The sequence below is a fragment of the Suricata suricatta genome, chromosome 2, assembly GCF_006229205.1.
Source record: "Suricata suricatta isolate VVHF042 chromosome 2, meerkat_22Aug2017_6uvM2_HiC, whole genome shotgun sequence".
Taxonomy (NCBI): domain Eukaryota; kingdom Metazoa; phylum Chordata; class Mammalia; order Carnivora; family Herpestidae; genus Suricata; species Suricata suricatta.
In genome coordinates, this window is record NC_043701.1 from 148,892,661 (window position 1) to 148,903,500 (window position 10,840).

The window sequence follows — 10,840 nt, forward strand, 5'->3', positions numbered from 1 at the left end:
ATGAGTTGCAGGTGGTATTGAGTGCTAGGGAGAAAAGTAATGAGGGAAAGGGGATAAAGAGAGCTGGGGAAGGTGCTCACTGAGAAGGTGTTATTTGAGCAAAGAACAGAAGGTGAGAGAGAAAACCTTATGGATAGCTGGGCAAAGAATCTACAGGGTGAATAACACGTGCTGGTTCCTTGAGCTGGGAGCATTCTTGGGATGTCAGCAAGAAGACCATCATGAGTGGGACTAAGTGAGAGAGGAACAGATTAGTAGGAGAGAAAGGAAAGAGGTGATGGGATGGGCCTTGGGACTGAGTGGCAAGGGTTGGCTGGTTTGTAGACCTTCACAGAAACTATAAGCATTTCGACTTTTATCCTGCATCTAATGAGGAGTCATTGAATGAGGAAGGCCATGTGGCTTTTTGTTTTAATAAACTCACTATGGTTACTGTGTGGGGTGTAGAGTAGATGGCCAAGGGCAGAAGCAGGGATACCAGTTAGGAGGCTACCTCAGAAATCCAAGGAAAGGTCGTGGTATCTTGACCAGGGTGAAAGGTCATGACAAGCGCTCAGGTTCTGGATGTATATTGGAAATAGAAATGTGAGGCCATGTTGTTGGATTATGTAGGGTGTAAAAGGTGACTCTGAGGGTTAACTGAGCAAGTGGAAATTCCCATTAGCAAGTAGTGAAACTCAGGGTACAACTGGCCACTAGGTACAACTGGCCACTAATACATCTTATCTTAAAAAGCTGGATTTCTGAACAACTTAAAGACTGACATCAATGGGTCCAAATTCTTGCATAACAGTAATTTGCTAGAGGTGAATGATGTTCTCTGTATGAATGGGACAAGTGACTTCCAATTTGCTACAGTCCCCACCATCCCTTATTGTCATATCCACCTATTTCACTCATTTTATTTCTAAATTGCCTGCCTGATCCCTATTGTCATTTGATGTTGTAGATTGTGTGTCCCAGGTGCTGCATTAGCACTTTCATATGAACCTATACATCTACTTACTGTCGAGAACTCTCTCACTTGTGTTTCTAGGGCCACCTATCAGGGGGGTTGGGGTGGTGTAAAGGTTCTGCCTTTCCCACTTTGAAGAAGCTCTAGTCAGTTCCCTTTATCTCCTTCCCCACAGTTCTGGGAGACTCATGCATTTTCTGGACTACCATGTGGTGTCTGCTCTTTCCTGTCTCTCATGAGCCTGCATACCTCTCCTGGTGCCTGTGATATGTCCCAATGTGTTGATCGGTTGGAATCAGCGTTGCTCACACCTTGTGCATTCAGTTGGGACATAACCTTATTGCAAGTGGCTGCTCTGAATCATTCCAAGCCTATTTCCATGGTCTTTGCCTTAGGATGAGGCCCATCCTGAGATGCTCCTTGGTTCTTCTTGTAGACAGTCCCTGACACTCCTTCTCTGTAGTCCTCCAGATGTGCCAAGGCTGAATCATGGAACAAACATAACACAGGCTGGAGCTGAGACCCTGCTCTGTGACCTTTTGTTCTACAAATGGAAACAATGGAAAATTAACAATGGAAAATAACAAATCCTTACAGGAGCTAATATATTATAGTTACATACTTTTAACATCATTTTTCCATAGTGCTTATCAGGGATCTAGTTCCATAAGACATTCCTAGAAAAAGAGTTCCTTCGCCAAGTAAATATATCTGCTACTTGGAGACCTAGAAAGCCCATCAGTGTATTCAGATCTCAGAGAGCCCTGCAGTAAAGATATCTGCTTATCCTGACTTAATCCAGCTTGTCCCTGAATTATGGAAGCTTTCATCACTGAATATTTTAAGAACACATTTTGGAAACAATGTTTTGTATATTCAGGACAGTCCTGGAGAAAACAATTAGTCTTTGAGAGGTGAAGTTTCTTTTCCCTGGAGCCAGACTATGTGTGAAAGTGTGAAAAATAGCCTACATCTTCCAGCTCCAAACCTGGTTCTTTTGCCAGGATATCATATTATCAGTTCATTCCTTAAAATTTCTGCTTCCCTAACATATCTATTCCCATCAGCAAAAACTCACTTTGGCAGTGGCTCTCAGGGGACAGAGGAATACTTTGAAAAGTCCCCCAGTCCTGGCCTAAGAATTAACATAACTATATTTACAGGTCTACCTACCTCAAAGCAACTTTACGATTATAACCTGTTACATGTGTTATACATAATTATTAATTACATTTGAATCAACAACTTTTACTTATTTTTTATTTTTGAGAATGGTGTATGCTTCCTAAAAAGAAGTTAGGGAAAAAGTTGAAAAAGAATGAAGACAAAAATTACATCAACAGAGAAATAACCCAGTTAACACAGTGGTATTAAGTGTGCACACACATCTACACACACACATATGCACGTATGCAAGCCATTGGGATAATGCACTGACTATACTTATGTTGTGGCTTCCTTTTTGTTTACTATCATGTTGTGAAAATGTTCACATCTCATTAAACACTCTTTGAGGATATGCCTTTTAAAATTTTTATTTTTATTTTTATTTATTTTTATTTGATTTTTAGATGGGGGGGTTGGGGAGGGGCAGAGGGAGAGGGAGACAGAATGTAAAGCAGGCTCATGCCCAGCACGGAGCCTGGCACGGGGCTTGATCTTATGACTGTGAGATCAACCAGGGCTGAAACTGAGTCAGTCACTTAACTGATGGGGCCACCCAGGTACCCCGACAGAGCATGCTTTTATTGGCTGCATGATGCTTCCGCTTCTGAATGTGCAGTGTTTTACGCAGCGATTTGTGGCATTTGTGCCAGGGGTTCTCCAAGCCATTTCCTCTCCTGAGCACTAGGGCAATCTGTGTTTCCAGATGTTTTTGCCGTGTGATTGGACCAACAGGTTGGGTTTTGAACAGTGGGATGTGGACAGAAGTGAGGTTGCCTCTTCTGTACTTGACACGGCACTCTGGACTTAAGAGTAATGGCAGTTGGCAGATGGCGAACGGAAACAGTGTGGATCTGAGAGTCACTACTTGGAGGAAAGCTGCCATGGAGCTGCCCAGTGTACACTAGCCCTTCAATGAGAAACAAACCTTTTCTGTGTTAAGCCACCGAAATTTCAATATTTCCTTGTTACTGCTATGTACTATGTACTATTAAGATACACTAATACATCACCACATTTGTTGCACAGTTGAATTTATTTTCAATTTCTTATTTAAAAAATAAGTCTTCAATGAATATATTAAGGCATATATTTTTGTTTATATCTCTGGCTTCCATCCTTCAGTATATTCTGATTTTTGAAAAATGTGTGCCAATATACATCCCCCCTACACACACACATGCACTCCATATACACAAGCACTCAAATTGTATATCAGAACAGCTATTGGAATTTATCTGAACTGTTGCTTATCAAAACTGTTTATTATTTAAAAAACTGCCCAGGTGGTTCAGTTGGTTAAACATCTAACTCTTGGTTTTAGCTCAGGTCATGATCTCATGGTTCATCAGGCTCCCCACTGTCAACACAGGGCTGCTTGGGATTCTCTCTCCCTCTTTCTTTGCCCCTCCCCTGCTCATACACTCTTTCCTTCTCTCTCAAAATAAACACATAAACTTTAAAAAACCTGCTTTTTATAGATTGCAAATAGCACCTCATTGTTTTGCTTTTCATATTTCTTATTTCTGTAAGCTTGAAAGTACCTTTTCCTAAGGTCTTTCTGGGAAAGCAGGTGGGTACTCCTAGATGGTTGAAGGCATCAGGCATGAGCATTTCTTTACCTCTCTGGCTTCTAGCATCTTCCATCTCCAAGAGTTGGGACTTCTGTGGTTGAACTCCACCTATGAAGAAAAATGCCTTTGGATCTTACAATCAACTGCCTTGTCAGTAGCCTGGATGAACCCTTCTGTGTCAAATGGAAATGAAGATACAGGTTCTTCCCATTTTATATCTCTTTAAGAGAGAGAGAGAAGCTCTCTTTGTTTTCTTAGTGATTCAGAAAAGGCATAATGAACTCCCCCTGCAGATACAAGGAATCCTTGGTCTCTTGGGTGGGGTTGCATAGATCACAATATATGCATATGTCACAATAGACCTCACAAAGCCATAGGAGAACCGACCAAAGGGTTGCAGGAGCACAGAGGATGGAGGCCAGTTCTGCCTGGGGGGCTGAAACATTCAAGCTGGATCTTCAAGGTGATGTTCAAGGTGACACCTGAGTTTGATCTCCAGTCTGGGTCCCCAGGCTGGCTGGGCCTCATCTTCCCCAACAACTCCCATGACAGCCCTTCTATTGGGAGTATACAAGCCAGGTTTCCTTGTGCTGAAAGGTGATCAAATCAGACAAATCATAAATCTCCAACTGTTGTTTTGTCAGCATGTATATTTTCATAGAAGGGAGCAAATCTCTGCTGAGCTGGCCAGATAATCATCTCTGCTATTCCTTACGTGTCCAAAACTGTGAAAGAACGCCCTGGGCGGAGACCTGGTTTTAATCACCTTTGATTAACACAGAAGCTTTTGAAGGCAAAGGTGCTTTCTGTAAACTGTGGCAGGGTCCCAAGGCACTAACATTTCAGACTTTTCCCCAGTATGTGAAATGTCGAGAGCAGGGCCAAGGTATCAAGCCCAGGGAGACAATCCAATGCACGAGGCGTTGCTTTAATGCCTCTGACTCATTCCTCAAAGAAGCTGTTGGTATTATTATTATTTTTTTCATGCTTGAAAAATTGCAGGCTGTACAAAGCTAGAGACTTCTGGGTCTGAGGAATGTTTCAGCTTGCTTTCATTTAGTACAGAAGGAAAGTTTTTAGGAGAGATTTAGGGAAGCCAGAGAAAGTATTGGGAATGGTTCCAGAAATGATTAAGAGGCGGGAAAGATTGAGCCTAGAAAAAAGCAAGAGGGTTTGGGGGACTTCATGGGAGACAGTGGGAAAAGTCACTTTGCGCCTTCAAGAAAACTCAGAGTTTAAACACAAATACTGTTCCCCCTGCCCAAAGATTTCCTTAAGAGCCTCATGGTTTGGTTGGCATGTAGGAACCCTGAGGCATACAGGCAGGACATAAAGAATGACTCCTGAAAATCTTTCAACCATAGCTAATATCCACCCTTTGACCTGATTTAAGTATTAACCAGATAATGTAGGTAAACTGATACCTGACTTCAGGAGACAAGCTTTGAGAAGCACAGGAGGGATGAGAAAGAAATAGCATATGCCTTGAAATGTTGCTTCCAGAAGCTGTAACGTGGAGCATAAATCTCTGTTTGCATAGACCTTGAGTTAACACTGAATAAAATAGGCTTATGGAGCCTATTCAGGCTAAGAAAATCATGGAGAATATATTCTTTCCATTCCTTCTTAAGGTCAGGCAGCATCAGGCACATGTCCACTGAATGAGCTTCCACTGTTTCTCTCATTTCAGAGGAGGAAGTTTCCCTTGGGAAAATGCAGCCATTGCTGAGTTTGTCTTTGGCATGGACTTCCCAGCGATCTCAAGCCCCTGGTGCTCCTCAGACATGGGGTCTTGATTAGGAATTTTGGCTCTCTGATTTGCCTTCCATTGATTAATTTTTCTGACCCCAGGGGATTCTGCAGCATTTGGCCCACTCAAAACTGTCCAGGAAAACTGATTCACAACTTTCCCCACTGATCAAAGAGCTTCCTTTTAAAGCAAAACATATCAGAGACTTCCTCACTGGTAAGAAGTAGGAGAACATATTCGAAGACAAGGAATCCATGAACATCATCAAGAACCTAAAACATCTGTGTTTCATGGAGTGCATGGTCTTCTCAAGATCATTTCATCTCAAAAGTATCACTTTAAGAAAGAGAAATAAAAGGAAAAGTAGGGCCTCCCCTTACCCCTACCCATGACCCATCTGCCTGGATGATGCTCTGAAGGCTGGGAAAGTTCCCACAAATGTCTCTGGCGACCATCACATTGGTGACAGTTCTTATTCAGTCTTATTTATTGTCTTTCCGAGATTCTGAAAACCAAAGCCACCTGGGTTGAGACAAGTTGCAGCCCACTTTCAAACATGTGACTCAACTGCATTTGCAGCTGGTTTTTGTGCTCAGTGGAAGTGTCCAGCCAGCAAACGTTCAGACTGCAGCAGCGTACAGGGCCGGGCCAATGGTATATATATATACACCACATCTTCTTTATCCATTTGTCAGTCATTTAGATGATAAAAACTTTGAACCAATAGCCAAATTTGACCCACAGACACTTGGAGATTCTGGCACATTGGGGATCCATGTCCCTGAATTGTGGACTGAGCAGAAGCTGCCTATGCAGGTTTGCACTCGTATTTACTTCTGTTGGTGTCTGGCACCCTTGCACATGCCCTGATCCCGGGCCTGAGGGCTGTCTGACTATCCTCTCAGACCATTTAAGTTTTTGTTCTCAATGGTAACATTTTAAAATGGATTTAATGTGTTTTTCTGTAGTATAATAATATGATCACATAGTACAGTGTTTTGGAAAACAGAGGCAAGATGACATAATCACTCCAAATTACAGGGCAATGTATCAACACCATTATCTTTTACTCCAGGATTTTTTTTTTCTTGGTGATTGTTCTGATGTCAAACAATTATTTTTATGTCCTTGATTTTATTCATTAGATTATGTTTTCTATGTTGCTCTATAGTTTTGTTGACACCACTTTTAATTACCTCATTATATTCCATAGAACTCTGTGTTATTATTTACTTAGCCTTTCCAATAAGTAATGAGAAATACTGCTGTGAAAAACAGCACAGGAGTATTTAATTTCTTTCACATTTGGGCTAGATATTAAGAATGGGGCAGATATTTGGATTTACTTTAGTATATGCTGGCAAATTGCTGTCCCAAAAGGCTGTACCAATCACAACACTACCAGTAAATATGAATATACAAAGCTCGTAGCCAATCTTTGGATTATGAATTAATTAATTCAGTAAGCTAATCTAGGTAGGAAAAAAATGGTACATCCAGCGTCTTTAACATTGGAAAGCCACGTCCAGCATGACATCTGGAAGGTCTGAAATGAAATCAAACAGTGGACCGTTTACTCATTTCGTCACTGTGCCGAGCCGCATATTTTGTGGTGGGGAATGTATCTGCCACTGACAAACAGCACATTCATCCCTCTGCTTATTCAGCTGTCCTCATTTCCAGCTACCGTCCTATGTCTGTCATGCTTCACAAAGGACTGAATATATAGCATAACAAAACAATGCCCATTACAAATAAGCATGCCGATGAAGCAGGAAGATAAAGGCAGGAGAATCAGGAAGAGTTAGATTCTTTGTGGTCCATACATCAAGAGTTAGACCAAGAGTTAGAGCCTTCAGGGTCCTTAGACCTTCACAGATGATGGCAGAGGTGGTGCCAAGTTCCTAGTGGCCAAAGAGAAGAGAAAACCATGCTTAGTTACAACAGCTAGAGTGTCCATGAGGCAAAGCCAGGCTGTCTGCTCTGGGAAAGTATGATAATGCCGGCTACAAATCAGGAGAGACATTCTCTGTGGTACCAGTGAGAAGCTTCCATGGTCCATATGAGACCATAACCCTCAGCCCATGCAGAGCACCTCAGGAGACTGCTTCCTGTGAGGCCCCACAGTGTGCCCTGATTGCCCGGCCTGACTCTCAGGTCACCAAACTAGTGCCCCTCAGAGCCTTTTGCAGAGGAGCACATACAATGAGGATGTAGCCAATCACAGGCTCTCAGTTAGTTTGGGTCAATCCAGGACTGACTCTTGTTGGGTATTTGGAGAAATGGATAAACAAGAGTCTCTAAATTCTCCATAAACTTTGCTTTTCTCAGCCACATTAAAAAATGTTTATTTTTGAGAGAGAGAGAGAGTGAGAGGCAGAGAGTGAAGGAGATAGAGAATTCCAAGCAGGCTTCATGCTGTCAGCACAGAGCCTGATGTGGGGCTCAAACTCAGGAACTTTAGAGTGAAATCATGGCCTGAGCCGAAGTCGGACACTTAAACAACTGAGCCACCCAGGCGCCCCTTCTCAGCCACTGTTTGAAGAAGTCTGAGAGGCAATGAGGTTATGACAGTGGGATTAGACAAGCCCTGAATGCAGCAAGTCCCTCTGGTTGGTTGGTAAAAGCTTGAGAACCAAGCAGCCTTTGTGTGGGCACATTGCATATTTTCTTGTCAACTTCCAGGGCATGCATGATGGTTCTTGTATGGAAGAACTGTGCCTGCCCCTGCTCAAAGGGGAGTCAAGGCAGAAAGCATAGGTAGGACCAACGTTCTCCTCAAAGGAAGTGAGAAGAAATGGGTACAAGAACTCAGGTGGAAATGTTAGTTCACATCAGTGGTTGTCAAGGTGTGGACCTTGGGCCAACAGCATCAAGATCACTGGGAACTTGTTAGAAATGAAGATCTGGAGTCAGAAATTCTGCTGGTAGGCTTACCACTGTGTTTTACCAAGGGCTTCATGATTCTAAAGCTGGCTAAAGTTGAGAACCACTGGCCTAGGTACTGAGTAAGGATTGATTAACCTGGAGCCTGGTGAAGTGGTGGAGGAAGCAGAATGGAGCTGACAGAACAGTGAACGTAGAGAAGTGGACGTCCTGTCCCAGCTCTGATGGGATCTCACAGCATGACCTGGAGTAATTTGATTCAGTTGGCTCATGAGAAAATGGGTCTATAAGCCTCTGCTTTCCTGCTCCATGTCGTGATGAGAAATGAGAAAAGCCTTTGGAGGCTCTATGATATTTTCTAGCTATAATTTATGTTTAAATTAAGTGTTTACAACTATTTAGAATCAAATCGACAAAAACACATTTCATTTATTTTAAAAGGACATTGCATTCATAAACTCTCAATCAATGTTTACAAGGGGTACCTGGGTAGCTCAATGAGTTAAATGTCCAACTTCAGGTTGGGTCATGATCTCAGAATTTGTGAATTGGAGTCCCATGTTGGGCTTTCTGCTGTCAACATAGGGCTTTCTTCAGTTCCTCTGTCTTCCTTTCACTCTGCCCTTCCACTGATCTCTCTCTCAAAAATAAGTAAACATTGCAAAAAATAAAAAAAATGTTTATGAAAAGATTGAGTGGATGAAGTGAATCAATAAATCAATAGAAGAGTGAGAAGCTGGATGCCATGTCATAGCACAAGGTTTCCCTCCAATGTTGCAGGTGGGTGACAGGTGTTGGTGACAGTTATACCTGGAGAGGCAGCAAGGAGAGCTGATGACAAGTTGAGAGCTGTGGCCCGCAGAAGTGGCATCTCTCCAGAGAGAGTGCTGGAAGACAAAGTGGACCTGGAGGGGGATTTTGTCTTCAACCCAGAAAATGCTGACTTGGGAGTTCCTCGGGGAAGAATCATGGCAGTGATGGGATCTCCAAATCCAGAGCTGAGAGAAGGGGCCTGGCTAGAGCTACACATCTGTGTGTCATGACTGTGGGTGATAAATGACACCATGAGGCTGGAGGGCATCACTCATGCCAAGACCGCAGAGTGAGAAGAGAAAGCATGAGGAGGAACTGGCCTGAGCAGTGTCCACATTGACTTGGGGCAGAAGACCCTGAGCCTGGACAGAAAGAAGAGAGGACCGAGAGGAAGGCAGAAGGCCAAGGCCTTTTGGCAGTTTTCAAAAGCAAGTATGGTTCCAATGTCTTCTTTTCCAAGCCTTCTGCTGACTGTCATGATGCACACGCCCTGGTCAGCATTCCTGGTGGCCCTGACCCTGCTACAAGCCTTTCATTGTGTTTCCCCTCCTGATAAGTGATGCCATTTTCTTTCTTTTTTTTTTTTTTTTTCATCTTCTCATTACTAGGACATAAATTCCATGAGGTTGGAGGATTTTGTCTTTTTTAAAAAATCAATGTATTCTCAGTACCTAGAAAGAAAAGTGAACTTGACACTGGTTCAGTGAATGAATGAGTGAATGAATGAGGCCCTAAGCCAATCTTAATGGGGCTAGCAATGAGTAAGAAACGAGGAGACAGAGACAGAGAGACAAAGCATAGATGCCCTGTGCGACGTTTGTCCTTGAGAACAGGAAAACAGAGAAATAAATGGAGGACTGGGGAGTGCTCGATGGGTTGAGGGAGGGAGGTTCTCATTGCAATTTGTTTATGGTTACATGTGAGTGTTCCAAAGCCAAAGTTGAGAGGAAGAAGTTTGAGTTAGGGGAGAGAAAGGGTAATTATTAAAGTAGTGTTTCTGAGATGTAGGGGACAGGACTTGAAACTGGAGGGGAAGCCTGAATGGGTGGAGAGGGGTCCACAGATGGACACAGAGGCAAGAAAGCCTCTTTTTGAGAGAGGGATAGAGAGTGCCAGTGGGGGAGGGGCAGACAGAGAGGGAGATAGAGAATTCAAAGCCGGCTCCAAGCTGCGAGTTGTCAGTAGAGAGTTCAATGAGGGGACCATACTCATGAACTGTGAGATCATGACCTGAGCCGAAATCAAGTCAGATGCTTAACCAACTGAGCCACCCAGGTGCCCCAGGAAAGCCTATTGTAGATAAGGAAGATATCAGTGTTTCCTTCCAGGGTCTTTTATGCTCTTGCTGAGCAGGAGAGGGGGTTGCACTCAGGAACAAGAGGAAGAAAGTGTTCTGAGGACTAACGCATATGGTTTGCACAGTCCCTGAGAGGAAAGTAACTGTCCGGCTGTGGGAGGGCCCTGTGAGTGTGGCATTCTAACATAAGTGGCCTGTTCATATGCACTATGACCCTGGGGATTTTACAGATGATAAAGAGGCAATAGCTCTGGGGCCTCTTCTTCAGAAAAGTGTTCATAAGACTCTGTACACATGGATCATGTGCAATACTCCATGATACCTCACAATACGCTGGTGTCCTCTCTCTCCCCGCTATGCTCCCTGGTTAGCAGCCACCTGCCTACCTTCTGACTCACCAG

At 43.3% G+C, this 10,840-nt stretch overlaps 1 long non-coding RNA gene across 1 annotated transcript; it reads right to left on the reverse strand.

Annotated features, from left to right (window-relative positions):
• Positions 1-404: 404 nt before the first annotated feature.
• Positions 405-3,994, reverse strand: LOC115285654. The gene is made up of 3 exons (XR_003905629.1): positions 3,664-3,994; positions 1,205-1,499; positions 405-560 (listed from the first exon to the last, which is right to left on the reverse strand). It is a non-coding gene; the product is annotated as an uncharacterized LOC115285654 (long non-coding RNA).
• Positions 3,995-10,840: the final 6,846 nt, after the last annotated feature.